The following is a 7,815-nucleotide window of genomic DNA, read 5'->3' on the forward strand; positions in this document are numbered from 1 at the left end:
CCCACATGGGCGAGAGCTTATGCAGCCCTTCCCTGGAGAGCACCCGCCTTAGGACGAGGTCGCCCACCTCGAGCGTCCTGGAGCGGATGCTGCGGCAAGGATACCGCCGCAGCGCCTGCTGGTATCTTGCCGCTCGAAGCATGGCTTCGCGGCGGCATTCCTCCCCCAGCACAAGGTCCATCCCTCGCATGGCGTCCTGCTGCGTCTCATCAAACGCCAGGACCTGCGCGGAGCGGTGCTTGACCTTGTGAGGGAGAACCGCTTCTACTCCATAGACGAGGAAGAACGGGGTCTCACCTGTTGGCTTGGTGGCGGTGGTGCAGATGGACCGCAGCACAGACTGGAGCTCGTCGTGCCAGCACCTGCTGTAGGCCTCGAGCTTCTTCTTGAAGGTCCTGGTCTTGAGGCCTCTCAGGACCTCCGCGTTGGCGTGTTCGGCTTCACCATTGCTCCTGGGGTGTGCCACCGAAGCGTAGCAGATCTGCGTTCCAAGGTTAGCACAATATGTCTTGAAGAGATTGCTAGTGAACTACAAGCCGTTGTCGGTGATGATGCGATTGGGGACCCTGAACCGGCTCACGAGACCCTTGATGAACTTGACCGCAGATCCGGCCGGGATGGTGCGGACAACTTCTACCTCCGCCCATTTGGTGAACTTGTCGATGGCGACGTAGAGATAGCGGTAGCCCCCAGGCGCTCGAGAGAACGGGCCTAAGATATCCGGCCTCCAAACTGCGAATGGCCACGAGAGCGGGATGGTCTGGAGGCCCTGAGCTGGCTGATGGATCTGCTTGGCGTGGAATTGGCAGGCCTTGCAGGACTTCACCAGCTCGGTTGCGTAGTTGAGCGCCGTAGGCCAGTAGAACCTGCTGCGAAATGCCTTGCCGACAAGGTTTCGTGACGACGAGTAGTGCCCGCAGTCTCCATCGTGTATGTCAGCTAGCAACTCATTCCCCTGTTCCCTGGAGATGCATCACAAGGAAACATCATTTGGCCGCTTCCTGTATAACTCACCGACCTGTATGCAGTATGCCGTAGCCTGTCGGGCCACGCGCTTCGCGTCCTCCTCTTTCTTCGGCAGCGTCCCTTGCATCAGGTATTCCCTGAACTCCTTGGTCCAGCACCCATCCTGAGGCTCGAACGCTAGGAGTAAGCGTGCTCCTGAGGTCGGGCCGCAGGCCGGGGCTCCGGAGGCAGGTTGTTGGGGGAGTTCCACCCAAGGCGGTGCCGGCCCTGAAAGCAGAGGTGCTGCCGAAGGCTTGAAGAGCCGCTCCTCAAAGACGCCAGGCTCTTGGGGTTGTCGCTTGGACGCCCTTTTGGCGATGTCGTCGGCCTCCTTGTTCGTGCCACGGGGCACGTGCTGCAACTCTAGACCTAGGAAATGCTTTTCCATTTTGCGTACCTCCGTGGGGTATGCCTCCATGTGCTCGTCCCTTGGCTCGTACACCTTGTTGGAGAAGTTGATGAGGGGCTGCGAGTCGCCCCTGATGGTGAGGCTCTTAACCCCCAGGGCCACCACAGCCTTAAGGCCAGCGATGAGGCCTTCGTACTCCGCGATGTTGTTGGAGACCTTCTCGCCTTGCTGGAAGCAGAGCTGCACGGCATAGTAGAGCTTGTCCTGAGTGGGCGAGATGAGCACTGCTCCAGCTCCCGCGCCCTGGCATGCGAACGCGCCATCAATATACATGACTCAGCCATCTAGTTCTTCACTTCCTGGCAAGAGGGATCGGTCCTCGCCTGCTTCAAACCCCGGGGCATCAGTCCATTCTGCTACGAAGTCGGCGAGCGCGGCTCCCTTGATGGCCCTGGTTGTGCTGAACTCCAACTGGAATGCTTGCAGCTTGATGTTCCATTTGGCAACTCTTCCCGCAGCGTTGGGGCTCTTGAGTACCCTCTCCAGCGGGTAGGCCGAGACGACCTTAATTGGGTGACCTTGGAAGTAGTGTTGGAGTTTACGCGAGGCCACCAAGAGTGCGAGCAAGAGCTTCTGAGGCATGGGGTACCGTGCCCTTGCATCCGGCAGTACTGTGCTGACGAAGTACAATTGGGTGCTCGACGAGGGCGGGAGCGTCGACGGAGCCTGCACCTGCCAGAGGTTGGGGCATCTCCTGAGGCGTCGGGACCCCAAGAGCTTGGTCCCCCACTGGGGCCTCTGCTGGCCCGCGAACGCCGCCTTGCTGGGCTTGGTCACTCGTTGGCGTTGCTGCAGCCTTTGCGGTGCCCGCTGGGTCCTACATCGCCCCGGCTAGGGGTGCGGTACGGCATGGAAGACCCTTGTCCTGGCGTTCTTCCCGAACCGCCACTAGAGCTGCGCTAGCGGAGTAGGGAGTGGCGGCAAGGTAAAGCACCAGGGGCTGGAGAGGGCGGGGCGCCACCATCACCGGAGGGCTGGTCAGGTATCTCTTGAGGTCTTGAAATACCTGGTCAGCCTTCGGGGTCCACTCGAACGGGCCCTTCTTCTTCATCAGCTTGAAGAATGGCAGGGCGCACTCTCCCAGCTTGGAGATGAAGCGCCCCAGCGAGGTCACGCAGCCTGCAAGCTTCTGCATCTCCTTGAGAGTTTGTGGCGGGCTCATGTCTTCTATCGCCTTGACCTTCTTCGGGTTAGCCTCGATCCCCCTGTGGGACACGAGGAAGCCCAGGAGCTTGCCAGAGGGGACACCGAACACACACTTCTCTGGGTTGAGCCGCAGGTCTACCTGGCGCAGGCTTGCGAAGGTCTCCTCCAGGTCTTGAATCAAAGTTCTTGCCTCCCGAGATTTTACCACAATGTCGTCGATGTAGGCTTCAGCGTTCCTCCCGAGTTGCTGACCCAGGGCGATGTGCATTAGCCGTTGGAAGGTCGCGCCTGCGTTGCGCAGCCCGAACGGCATGCAAGTGTAGCAGTACACCCCACACGGGGTTAGGAAAGCCGTCTTTTCCACATCCTCCACTGCCATCTTGATCTGGTGGTAGCCCGAGAACGCGTCCAGGAAACACAACAAGTCGCACTCGGCGGTGGAGTCGACGATCTGGTCGATGCGCGGAAGCGGGAACGGGTCTTGGGGACAGGCCTTGTTGAGGTTGGTGAAGTCGACACACATGCGCTCCTTCCCACCTTTCTTGGGTACGACGACGGGGTTCGCCAGCCATTCGGGGTACCGAACCTCGCGAATGACACCTGCTGCCTCCAGCTTGCGGGTTTCCTGGATGATGAAGGACTGCTTCTCCGTGGACTACCGCCGCGCCTTCTGCTTCACAGGGCGCACATTGGGGCACACCCTCAAGTGATGCTCGATCACTCCTCTTGGGACCCCTACTAGCTGCTTGGGTTCCCAGGCGAATACCTCCTTATTTGCGTGCAAGAACTTCACCAATGCCTCCTCTTGATCCGGGTCGAGGTTGGTTCCTATGGTGAAGGTGGCTCCTGAGGACCCATCTTCCTCGACTGGCACCTACTTGGTTTCAGCCCGATCTTGAGTGAACAACTGCTTCTTCTTTGCTGGTGCGGCCTCCTTAGCCCCAGGGGTGGCCTCGGTGGCCAGTCGTGCTGTCGCGGCGGTTTTGAGGGCGAACTTGAGCGCCGCCAGAGCCTCCTTGGTGTCTCCAACCACGGTGAGGACGTCCTTGCTCCCGGACATCTTCATGAGGTTGTAGGCCGGATGGGTCGCCGCCATAAACTGAGCCAGAGCCGAGTATCCAAGGATGGTGTTGTATGGGAGGCCAATGCGGGCGATGTCGAAGTCGATAGCTCCGTGCGGTAGTTGTCGCGAGTGCCGAAGGTCACAGGAAGGCGGATCTGCCCCAAGGGGCTGGTGGAGCCGCCGCCGACCCCGGAGAAGGGCTTGGTGGGGCGGAGCCGTTCGAGTGGTACGTGAAGAAGGCTAAAAGCCTCCACAGAGAGCACGTTGAGAACGGTGCCGCCATCGATGAGGGTCTTGGTGACAGCTATGCTGCAGATAGTGGGCGTGCAAAGCATCGGAAGCACGCCCAAGCCGACGGTGGTGACTGGGTGATCCCCCGAGCTGATGGCGAGGTCGGCCTTGGGCGCCGCCCAACCCGGGGGAGCTCCTTGATGCACGGAAGCGGCACTAATCTGGCGAAAGAATGGCTTGGTGTGGCGGTCAAAGGGCGGTGCTTGCGAGCCGCCGAGGAGGGCTGCGACGGCGAGGGGCGCCGGTGCCGCGAAGCGTGCAATGAAGAGGCCGTGTAGCTCCTCCCAATATGCCACTGATGATCCTGGGAGAGCGAGCAGCCAGGCGCGTGGCGCACCAGTGAGGGCCATGGGAAGCCAGTTGGCCATGACCTTGTATTCGCCCCCAGCCTTCATGACGGCCCCTTCATACGCCAGCAGGAAGGCTGACGGGTCTGCTGCGTCGTCGTAATGCGGCGGCATCTCCGGCTTGAACTTGGGCGACCACTGCACCTGCCGCAAGGCAGGGGCAAAGGCTCTGAGCCGCCTGGCCCCGTCGTGGGCGTCCGTCATCCCAGCCGGAGGAGCAACGCCGGCCATGGGGGCAAAGCGCGGTGGTGGCGGAGCGTGAATCGACGGAAGTAAAGCTTCAGCGCACCACTACCTAGCGCGCCAAATGTCGGATTGTGGGTTTCGGCAAAACCCTTGAGGTTTGAACACTGGGGTGCGCACAAAGATCTCTCCTCCCCCTAGCTCACGCTCTCACCACAATCTCAAAGCTTAGCACGTCGAACTCGCAGAATAAGGGACATAGGGTTTATACTGGTTCGGGCCACCGATGTGGTGTGATACCCTACTCTAGTGTGGTGTGGTGGATTGCCTCTTGGGCTGAGGATGAACGGGTACAAGGGAAGAACAGCCTCCTCAGGAGAGGTGTCCTTGAGCTCAGTGAGCTTGTGTGGTTGAGGATGATCTGAATGGCCCAAGATCAGTTGCCTCCTACTTTGGTGGCTAGTCCTATTTATAGAGGCCCTGGTCCTCTTGCCAAATGTAGGTGGGAAGGGATCCAACAACGGCCAAATTTGAAGGGAGACAACTAGTACAAGTTATCCTGACTAAAGGTGGTCTTCGCCTGCCAAAGGCTCTGGTGGTGACGCCATCCTGGGCTCCACGGTGACCTCCGTCCCGCCGTCCTGCTGGTCTTGGTCTTGTTGCACCGATATGGCAACCTTTGCTTGATGCCTCGGGACACCTCGCATGCGCTTGCCTCTTTAGCACCAAAGAGGAAACGAGTATGCTGCATGCTCTGGCGCCCACTTGGCACTCGCCTGGCCTTGGTGGTCATGGCTTGCGTCACAGGAACCTCGCGAGGTGCCCCTCGCCTTGATCTCTCTGCTCGTCACGAGCCAGCCTAGTGAGGCCGCCCACGAGGAGGTCTTGTGTCATCCCCCTCGTGAGGCTTGGCCCCTCGCGAGGGTCTTGAGTGTCCGTTGTTGAATATGGGCCGTACAGGGCCGCTGGTGGAGCCACGCCATGGGCCGCAGGCAGGCATGTCTGGGGACCCCCGTTCCCCGAACACCGACAGTGTGCTCCACTTAGTCTTCCTGCGCTCCAGCGAAGGCTTCCCGCACTCCACATGGGTGAATTGTAAAATCCCAATCCCCTAGCCAGCTGCTAGCCATAAATAACCACAACAAAGCAACGGCAACTCACTACTGATCCAGTTGTTAGATAGTTACCAACACATATTGGCATACCCCCAACGACCGACGACGGCGGAACCGAGGCTGAAGGCACGATGGTCGGCTTGGCGGTCGACGGCCGTGCCGCCACCTCTCCCGACAAGGGCTAGAGGAATCAGGCAACGGGGTACGAGCAAGCGGCCAAGTTAGCCAGGGTCGTCCTAAAAGCGGACAGGGATCGCCAGCAGGCGATACTGCTGGGTCGGCTTATAGTGCGGCAGATGCATGGTGCGGGCCGCGGAGGAGGAACCGCGATGAGGCGCGGGCTTATGTCCCAGATGGAGGAGGGCGCATCACCAGACATCACCGAGGCATGCCTGGGGACATCATGGCAGCCCTGGCGAGAGCCAACGTCGTCTCGCCAGACGTCGCTCGGGCAGACCCGGCGGTCACGGTAGCCCTGGTGAGCGCTGCGCCCGAGGTAGTACCGGTGATTCCCGATGTCGAGTCTGCCCTAGGCTCGATCAATCAAGGTCTGTAGGTCATCGACTTGGCGGCCTCCGCTCCCACTGAGCCCATGATTGACACGCTGATGGACGTGTTGGGTCAGTGTCAGGTGAACATTGTAGCTCTTTTGTGCGCGTGCGGTTCGTTATATTCTTGTAAATTAGCGTTATATATATATATGTGTATATATATATATACAGCCGGTCTATTGTACTAATATTAGCAGAATAGTTATTCTGATAACACTTCTGCACTGCACGCTCAACATAAGCGAACTGCATCGTCTTTACATTGGGCACTTCAATGCTTCACGGGAGAACTGCTTCATTTTCTGGTGTTCCGCCCGCGTTTTCTGTGTGGAATCGGGTGTTGCGGGATGATTTAGTTTGTCTCTGCATCTCATTTGACCTTTATTCTTTCTAATTTACAGGAAAATCTACTAGAGTGCTTGCAAATCGAGGGATTTGGCGGACGAGCTTTCTCTGTTCGTTCGTGTTCGCGTCGGATGCGACTTTTTTGTGCTGGGATGTTGTTTGTTAGTAGGAATTCTTTGATTGCGTTTTCTTAATCGGTCCATTCACTCTACAATTTGTTTATATTTAGGAGTTAGTTTTCAATTCCTGTGAATTTGATTGTGTGGGCGGGTGAGCTTCGTCCGCTCCTCCGTTCTTGTTGATTTTTTTGATTTTGTGCATCCATGTGTGTTTGAATCTTGTAATTACTGTTGCTATATGTTTGAATTCATTGTATTGCGGTTATAATCGTCATTTTTTTAATTGCAATTTTTAAATGAAAGTTGGTGCTGTTCGTCCAGTTGCCGTGTCTTCCATGTAATTTTTTGCGGGGGTATTTTTCGATAGATTTGTGGTTGGACAATTTTTAGGCGAGTTATAGAAGTGCGAGTGAATTGACACCTCTGTTAGTCTACGACATGTATGGATTTCTACTGCTTTAATTTTATTTGTTGTAGTTGTGGCATACGTTGTAGTACACTGCATTTTCGTTAGTAGTGTACTTTGTTGTAGCTGCATTACAGTGGTTATGGCAGCTTATGAGATTTCTGTTTTCTTAAACTGCATTCTGTGTTCTAGAGGACTGCATAATATGCACTTTCATACTACATTAGCAGTATGGTTAATGTTCTATTCTGCTATTTGAATGGATGGTCCATTGTATGCTTGTGTTAGCTGAATAGTTATTATAACAATTTTTTTGAACTGCATACTATGAGAATTGTTTTTCAACATCATATGTTAACTACAAAGTTTCGACCATTCACATTTCATTGTTACTGTTCAGCGGACTGCTTTTTTTTGTTTTTAGGACCACACTATGTGTTTGAGAGAACTGCATTACTGCCAGCAGCAACTTGTCTACAAAGGATGATAAAATGATGCAGTTAAGGTTGCATACATTAAATAGGCATCGTTCAAAGTGTCTGATGGACATAATTTTAAAAGCATACATCATAAGCAAAGCATTAGAAATATGCCGCTGATGGCTTGCTTCATATTAGATAGCCTAGACTGCAAATATTGTAAACTTGAGGGAGTCTTCTTCTTTGTAGAAAAACACCATGGCCACTTCTCCGACCTCAAAGCCATTCTCGGAGACAAAATCTTTCCAACCAGTAGTTATGTTGATGCAGTCTTCAGAGTTGATGTGGTAGTCAGGTTGCATGTCTGCATACCCATTCTTGTGTTGTGTCTCCAAAGTAACCTTCCCTAACTCGGA

The sequence above is a fragment of the Aegilops tauschii genome, chromosome 2, assembly GCF_002575655.3.
Source record: "Aegilops tauschii subsp. strangulata cultivar AL8/78 chromosome 2, Aet v6.0, whole genome shotgun sequence".
NCBI classification, from domain to species: domain Eukaryota; kingdom Viridiplantae; phylum Streptophyta; class Magnoliopsida; order Poales; family Poaceae; genus Aegilops; species Aegilops tauschii.